This window comes from Octodon degus, unplaced genomic scaffold (assembly GCF_000260255.1).
Source record: "Octodon degus isolate 3935 unplaced genomic scaffold, OctDeg1.0 scaffold00446, whole genome shotgun sequence".
Classification (NCBI taxonomy): Eukaryota; Metazoa; Chordata; class Mammalia; order Rodentia; family Octodontidae; genus Octodon; species Octodon degus.
In genome coordinates this window covers 9,875-18,925 of record NW_004525022.1, presented here as the reverse complement: position 1 = coordinate 18,925, position 9,051 = coordinate 9,875, and positions in this window count along the sequence as shown.

Here is a 9,051-nt window from a genome sequence, read left to right as displayed (position 1 = left end):
ATGAAAGTGAGCAAGAACAACCTTCTGAAGTTTCCCTGCACCTCCAGCTGGAAAGTCACAAACTTCACTCATGCTGCCGTCTTGGAGACTCAATGATTTGCCAATGTTTTCCCAGCGCAGAACAGTGAAGTACTTTAGTTACCAAAGTGAAGGTTTAGCCAGAGTTGTGTGTTGGTCTGTATACAGGAACAGGCCTTGCAGTGGCCTGCTTCATAAACAAGCTCTAGCATAGCTGGAACTTCTTCATTAAGAACTCACACATAGAAAAAATCATGCAGTAGAAACAAGCAGGTCTCTTCAGGGCACTGGAGTATAGAAACGTGTATGTGGCTTTTTTATTTAGGAGTGAATGGGGGGAGAACAAACTTCTGCAGTTTCTCTGCACATCCAGCTGGAAAGTCAGACACTTCACGGATGCTTTCTTGAAAAAGATTAAATGATTTGACACTCTTTTCACAACGCGGAACACTGATATACTTTAGTTACAAAATTAAGTTTTAGCCAGAGTTCTTTTTTTTTGCACAAGTAGGAGGAACAGGCATTGGAGTGCCCTGTTTCCCAAAGAAACTGGAGCTTAGGTGGCTCTTCTGCATTAAGAACACACACTCACAAACACAAACCATGCACTAGAATCAAGCAACTCTCCTCCAGACACTGGAGTCCAGAAACGTGTTTGTGTCTCTTTGCCCATAGGAATGAATGGGAGAGAGAACAACTTTCTACAGTTTCTTTGCATCTCCAGCTGGAAAGAGAAAAAGTTCAAGAATGCTTTCTCTGAGGAGAATGAATGATTGCCAAGGTTATCACAGCATGTTACTGTTCAGTACTTTAGTTACGAAAGTGAAATTTTAGCCAGAGTTCTCTGTTGCGCGTATACAGTAATACGCGTAGAAGTGCCTCCTTCCAAAAGAAGCTGGAGCTTAACTGCCTCTCCTGCATTAAAAACTCACACTTAGAAACAGAAATCATGCACTAGAATCAAGCAGCGCTCCTCAGGGTACTCGAGTCTAAAAACGTGTTTGAGGCTCTTTGCCAATAGGAATGAATGGGAGAAAGAACAAAGTTCTGCAGTTTATGTGCACCTCCAGCTGGAGAGTAACAAATTTCCCGGATGCTTTCTATAAGGAGACTGATTCCCCACTGTTTTCCCAGCGCGGAATTGTGAAGTACTTTAGTTACAAACGTGACATTTTAGTAAGTTTTCTGTGTTGCCCTGAATACAGAAACAGGAATTGGAGTGCCCTGCTTCCAACAGAAGTTGGAGATTAACTGGCTCTTCTGCATTTAGAACTCACACTTAGAAAAACAAATCATGCAGTACCATCAAGGAACTCTCCCCAGGGCAATGGTCTAGAAACGTGTTGTTCGCTCTTTGCCCATAGAAATGAATGGAGACAGAAAAACCTTCTGCAGGTTCTCTGTACATCCAGGTGGAAAGTTACCAACTTCACATATGCTTTCTCTAAGGAGACTGAAAGATTTGCCACTCTTTTCACAGCTCGGAACTGTGAAGTACTTTTGTTACAAGAGTGACATTTTAGCCAGAGTTCTGTTTTGCGCTGTACAGAGGAACAGGCATTCGAGTGCCCTGCATCCCAATGAAGCTGGAGCTTAGCTGCTTCTTCTGCATAATGAACTCACCCTTAGAAACACAAACTATGCAGTAGAAACAAGCAGCTCACCTCACGGCACTGGAGTCTAGAAATGGGTTTGTGGCCTTTTGCCCATGGGAGTGAAGGGGAAAGAGAACAACATTCTGCAATTTCTATGCACCTTCAGCTGGAAAGTCACAAACTTCACGGATGCTTTCTCTTAGGACAATGAATGATTTGACACTGTTTTCACAGCGTGGAGCAGTAAAGTACTTTACTTATAAAATGACGTTTTATCCAGAGTTCTGGTTTGCACTGTATACAGGAACAGGGAGTGGAGTGCCCTACATCACAAAGATGCTGGATCATAGCTGGCTCTTCTGCAATAACACCCACACTTAGAAACACGGATCATGCAGTAGAAACATAAAGCTCTTCTCAATGCACTGGAGTGTAGAAAAGTATTTGTGGCTCTTTGCCCATAGAAATGAATGGGAGAGAGAAAACCTGCAGTTTCTCTTCACATAAAGCTCGAAAGTCACAAACTTCTTGGATGTTGTCTTGTAGCGGAGTAAATGATTTGCCACTGTTTTCACAATGCGGAAGTGTGAAGTACTTTAGGTACAAAAGTGAAGTTTTAGCCAGAGGTCTTGTTGGCACTGTGTACAGGAGAGGCATGGGAGTGCCCTGATTCTCAAGGAAGGTGGAGCTTAGCTGGTTCTTCTGCATTAATAACTCACACTTAGAAACATAATTCATGCTGCACAAACAGGAAGCTCTCCTCAGTCCACTGGAGTCTATAAACCTGTTTGTGACACTTTGCACATAGTAATAAATGGAAGAGAGAACAACTTTCTGCAGGTTCTCTGCACCTCCACTTAGAAAGTCACAAATTTCACTGTTGCTTTCTCTTAGGAAGCTGAATGATTTGCAGCTCTTTTCATAGCGAAAAACTGTGAAGTACATTAGTTAGCATAGTGAAGTTTAAGCCAGAGTTCTCGTTTCCTGTATATACGGGGAAGGCATTGGAGTGCCCTGTGTGCCAAAGTGCTGGAGGATAGATGGCTCTTCTGCATTAAAAATCACAGTTAGAACAACAAATCATGCAGTAGAAACAAGCAGTTCTCCTCAGATCAGTGGAGGCTAGAAACGTGTTCATGGTTCTTTGACCTTAGGAATGAATGGGAGAGAGGACAACATTCTGCAGTTTCCCTGCACTTCAAGCTGCAAAGTGAGAAACTCCAATGATGCTTTCTCTAAGGAGACTGAATGATTTGCCACTGTTTCACAGCGAGGTACTGTAAAGTACTTTAGTTAAAAAAATGTAGTTTTAGCAAGAATTCTTTATTGCGTCATATGTAGGAACAGGAATTGCAGTGCCATGCTTCCCAAAGAAGCTGGAGCTTAGTTGGCAATTCTGTATTAAGAACTGCCTTAGAAAAACAAATCATGCAGTAGACACAAGCAGGTCTCCTCAGGGAACTGAAGTCCACAAACTTGTTTGAAGCTCTTTGCCCGTAGGAATGAATGGGAGAGAGAAAAACCTTCTGCAGTTTCTCTTCACATCTAGGTGAAAAAAAAAACTGATGGATTCACTCTTTCAGGAGAATGAGTGTTTTGCCACTGTATGCAGATCTCGGAACTGTGAAGTAATTGAAATATAAAAGTGAATATTTAGCCAGAGATTTGTGTTGCGCCGTATACGGGAACAGGCATTAGAGTGCCCTGCTTCCAAAAGAAGCTGAAGCTTAGCTGACTTCTGCAATAGAAACTCTCAAGTAGAAACACAAATCATGCAGTGGAACTTAGCAGCTCTCCTCAGTTCACTGGAGGGGTGAAACGTCTTTGTGGTTGATTGCCATAGGAATGAATGGGAGAGTGAACAATCTTCTGCAGTTTCTCTGCACCTCCAGCTAGAAAGTCACCAACTTCACGTATGTTTTCTCTTAGGAGGCAGAATGATTTGCCACTCTTTTATGAGCGCGGAACTGTGAAGTACTTTAGTTACAAAAGTGAAGATTTAGTCAGAGTTCTGTTTTGTGCTGTACACAGGAACAGGCATTGGACTGCACTACTTCCCAAATAAGCTGGAGCTCAGCTGGCTCTTCCCCTTTAAGAACTCACACTGCCAAACACAAATGATGCAGAAGAAACAAGCAGCACTCCTTAGGGCAATGGAGTCTAGAAACGTGTTTTTGGTTATTTGTCTGTAGGAATGCAAGGGAGAGTGATCAACCTTCTGCAGTTTCTCTGCACCTCCAGTTGGAATGTCTCCAACTTCAAGGATGCTTTCTTTTAGGAGACCAAATGATTTTCCCCTCTTTTAAAAGCGGGGAACTGTGCAGTACTTTAGTTACAAAAGTGATGTTATAGTCAGAGTTCTGTGTTGCGCAGTATACAGGAACAGGCATTGGAGTACCGTGCCTCCCAAAGAAGCTGGAGCTTACTTTGCTCTTCTGCCTTAAGAACTCACACTTAGAAACAAAAATCATTTAGTGGAAATAAGCAGCTCTCCTCAGGGCCCTGGAGTCTAGAAACGTGTTTGTGGCTCTTTGACCATAGGAATGAATGGCAGAGAGAACAACCTTCTGCATTTTCTCTGCTTCTCAATCTGGAAAGTCCCCAAATTCATGGTTGCTTTCTCTGAGGGGACTGAATGATTTGCCTCTCTTTGAACAGCGCCGAAGTCTGAGGTATTTTACTTATAAAAGTGAAGTTTTAGGCAGAGATCTGTATTTCGCAGCATAGAGGAACAGACATTGGAGTGCCTTGCTTCCCAAAAAAGCTGTATCTTAGCTGGCTATTCGGCATTAAGAACAAACATTTAGAAACAAAATCATGCAGTTGAAACAAGCAGCTCTCCTCAGGGCACTGGAGTCCAGAAACCTGTTTGTGGCTCCTTGCCCATCGGAGTGAATGGGAGAGGGAACAACATTCTGCAGTTTCTCTACACATCCAGCTGGAAAGTCACCAACTTCACGGATGATTTCTCTTACGAAAATGAATGATTTGCCACTCTTTTCACAGCGGGGAACTGTGAATTACTTTATTTACAAAAGTGACATTTTACACAGAGTTCTGTGTGGAGCCATATACAGGAACAGGCATTGGATTGTAGATCTTCCCAAAGAAGCTGGAGCTTCGCTGGATCTTTTGTTTAAGAAATCACACTTAGAAAAACAAATTATGCAGCAGAAACAAGCAGCTGTCCTCATGGCACTGGATTCTAGAAACGTGTTTGAGTATCTTTGCCCTTAGATTGAATGGGAGAGAGAACAAACTTCTGCAGTTTCTCTGAACCTCCAGCTGGAAAGTCGTCAACATCACGGATGCTTCCTCTTAGTAGACTGAATTATTTGGCCCTCTTTCACAGCAGTGAACTGTGAAGTACTTTACTTACAAAAGTGACATTTTAGCCATATTTCTGTGTTGCGATGTATACAGGAAAAGGCAATGGAGTGCTCTGCTTCCCATAGAACTTTTATCTCAACTGGCTCTTCTGCATTAGGAACTCATACTTAGAAACACAAATCATGCATTAGAAAGAAGCAGCTCTCCTCAGGACATTGGACTCTAGAAACGTGTTTGTGGCTTTTTCCCCACAGGAATGAATGGGAGAGAGAACAACATACTACAGTTTCTCTACACCTTCAGCTTTAAAGTCACAAACTTCACGGATGCTTTCACTAAGTAGACTGAATGATTTCTCACTCTTTTCACAGCGCGGAACTATGAAGTACTAATGTTACAAGAGTGAAATTTTAGTCAGTGTTCTGTGTTGCGACGTATAAAGGAACGTGTATTGGAGTGCCCTGCTTCCCAAAGAAGATGGAGCTTAGCTGGCTCTTCTGCATTAAGAACTCACACTTAGAAACACAATCATGCAGTAGAAACAAGCAGCTCTCCTCAGGAAACTGGAGTATAGAATCGAGTTTGTGAATCTTTGAACATAGGAATGAAATGGGAGAGAACATCTTTCTGCAGTTTCTCCCTTTTCCAGGTGGAAAGTCACCAACTTCAGGGATGCTTTCTATTTGGAGACTCAATGATTTACTACTCTTTTCACAGGGCGGAACTGCTAAGTTCTTTAGTTACAAAAGTGAAATTTTAGCCAGAGCTCTGTATCGCACATTATAGAGGAACAGGCATTGGAGGGCCCTGCTTCCTAAACAAGCTGGAGCTTAGCTGTCTCTTTTGTCTTAAGAGCTCACAATAAGAAACACAAATCATGTAGTAGAAAGAAGCACCTCTCCTCAGGGAACTGGAGTCTAGAAACCTGTTTGTAGCTCTTTGCCCTTTGGAATGAAATGGAGAGATAACAACCTTCTGCAGGTTCTCGGCACCTCCTCCTGGAAAGTCACAATCTTCATGGATGCTTTCTCTTAGGAGACTGAATTATTTGCCACTCTTTTCACAATGCTGAACTGTGAGGTACTTTACTTACAAAAGTGAATTTTTAGCCAGAGTTCTTTGTTTTGCCATATACAGAAACAGGCATTGGAGTGCCCTGCTTCCCAAACAAGCTGCAGCCTAGCTTTCTCTTTTGCATTAAGAACATAAACTTAGAAACAAAAATCATGCAGTAGAAAGAAGCAGTTTTCCTCAGGACACTGGAGTCTAGGCACAGGTTTGTGGCTCTTTGCACCTAGAAATGAATTGGAGAGAACACATCCTTCTGCATTTTCTCTGCACCTCCAGCCTGAAAGTCACCAACTTCACGGATTCTTTCTCTAAGGAGACTGAAAGATTTGCCACACTTTTCACAGCACAGAACTGTGAAGTATTTTAGTTACATACGTGACGTTTTTGCAAGATTTCTCCTTTGTGCTGTGTACCGGAACAGGCATTGGATTGTCCTGCTTCTATAAGAAGGTGGATCTTAGCTAGGTCTTCTGCCTTAAGAACTCACACTTAGAAACACAACTTATGCAGTAAAAACAAGCAGCTCTCTTAAGGACACTGGACTCTAGAAAAGTGTTTGTGGCTCTTTGAAATTAGGAATGAATGGGAGAGAGAACAAACTTCTGCAGTTTCTCTGCACCTACAGCTGGAAAGTCAGGAACTTCACAGATGCTTTCTCTTCGGAGACTGAATGATTTGCGACTCTTTTCACAGCGCAGAACTGTGAAGTACTTTAGTTCCAAATTGATGTTTTAGCCAGAGTTCGGTGTTGTGCCATACAAAGGAACAGGCATTAAAGTGCCCTGCTTGCCAAAGAAGCTGGAGCTTAGCTGCCACTTCTGCATTAAGAACTCATACTTAGAAACACAAATAATGCAGTAGAAACAAGCAGCACTCTTAAGGGCACTGGACTCCTGAAACATGTTTGTGGCTCTTTGCCCATATTAATGAATTGGAGAGAAAACAATCTTCTGTATTTTCTATGCAACTCCAGGTGGAATGTCACCAATTTCATGGATGCTTTCTCTTAGAAGCCCGAAGGTTTTGCCACTCTTTTTACAGCGCGGAACTGTGAAGTACTTTAGTTAAAAAAGTGACATATTATACAGGGTTCTGTGTTGGTCCATATAAATAATATGAATTGAATGGCCCTACTTCTCAAAGAAGTTGGATTTTAGCTGGCTCTTCTGCCTTAAGAACTCACACTTAGAAACACAACTCATGTAGTAAAAACAAGCAGCTCTCTTCAGGACACTGGAGTCTAGAAACATGTTTGTGGCTCTTTGCCCATAGGAATGAAAGGGGAGAGAACAACCTTCTGCAGTTTCTCTGTACCTCCAGCTGGAAAGTCAGCAACTTAACAGATGCTTTCACTTAGTATTCTGAATGATATTCCACTCTTTTCACAGCGCGGAACTTTGAAGTACTTTACTTACAAAAATGACATTTTAACAAGAGATCTGTGTTGCAGCATATACAGCAACAGGCAATGGAGTGCCCTGCTTCCCAAGGAAGCTGGAGCTTGCATGGCTCTTTTGCCTTAAGAACTCACACTTAGAAACACAAAACATGCGGTTCCAACAAGCAGCTATCCTCAGGGCACTGGAGTCTAGAAACGTGTTTTTTGGTCTTTCCCGATAGGAATGAATGGGAGAGAGATCAACCCACTGCAGGTTCTCTGCAACTCTAGCTGGAAAGTCACCAATTTCACGGATGCTTTCTCATAGGAGACTGAATGATTTGCCACTGGTTTTATAGCACGGAACTCTGAACTACTATAGTTACAAAAGTGAAGATTTAGCCGGAGTTCTGTGTTGCAACATATACAGGAACAGTTATTGGAGTGCCCTACTTCCCAAAGAAGCAGGAATTTAGCTGGCCTTTTCACTTAAGAACTCACACTTAGAAACACAAACCTTGCAGTAGAATCAAGCACCTATCCTCAGGGCACTGGAGTCTTGAAACGTATTTTTGTCTCTTTGCCAAAAAGGAAAGAATGGAAGACAGAACAACCTTCTAGAGTTTCTCTGCACCTCCAGCTGGAATGTCACAAACTTCACAGATGCTTTCTCTTAGAAGATTGAATGATGCCCCACTCTTTTCACAGCGGGGAACAGTGAAGTACTTTAGTTAGAAAAGTGACGTTTTTGCCAGAGTTCTGTTTGAGCCGTATAGAGGAAAAGGCATTTCAGCGCCCTGCTTCCCAAAGGACCTGGAGCTTAGAAAGCTCTTCTGCATTACGAACTCACACTAAGAAACACAAATCATACAGTAGAAAGAAGCAGCTATCTTAAGTGAACTGGAGTCTAGAAACGTGTTTGAGGCTCTTTCCTCATAAGAATGAATGGGAGAGTTAACATCTTTCTGCTGTTTCTGTGCACCTCCACTTGAAAAGTCAACAACTTTACGAATGCTTTCTCTTAGGAGACTGAAAAATTTCCCACTCTTTTCAAAGCACGGAACTGTGAAGTACTTTAGTTATAAAAGTGAAGTTTAAGCCAGAGTTCTCTTTTGTGCCATATTGAGGAACAAGCATTGGAGTGCCCTGCTTCCCAAATTAGCTGGAGCTTAGGTGGCTCTTTTGCAATAAGATCTCACACTTAGAAACAAAAATAATGCAATAGAAACAAGAAGCTCTCCACTAGGCACTGCAATGTAGAAACCGGTTTGTGTCTCTTTGCCCTTAGGAATGAAGGGGAGATAGAACAAACTTTGGCAGATTCTCTATACCTCCTGATGGAGAGTGACCAAATTCACGGATCATTTCTCTTAGGAGAATGAATGATTTGCAACTCTATTCTCAGCGCGGAACTGTGAAGTACTTTACTTACAAATGTAACGTTTTAGCCAAAGTTCTGTGTTGCGCCGAATAGAGGAACAGGCATTGGAGTGCCCTTCTTCCCAAAGAAGATGGAGCTTAACTGGCTCTTTTGCCTTAAGAACTCACACTTAGAAACACAACCCATTCAGTACAAACAAGCAGGGATCCTCAGGGCACTGGAGTCTAGAAACGTGTTTGTGTCTCTTTGCCATTAGGAAAGAATGGGAGAGAGAACAA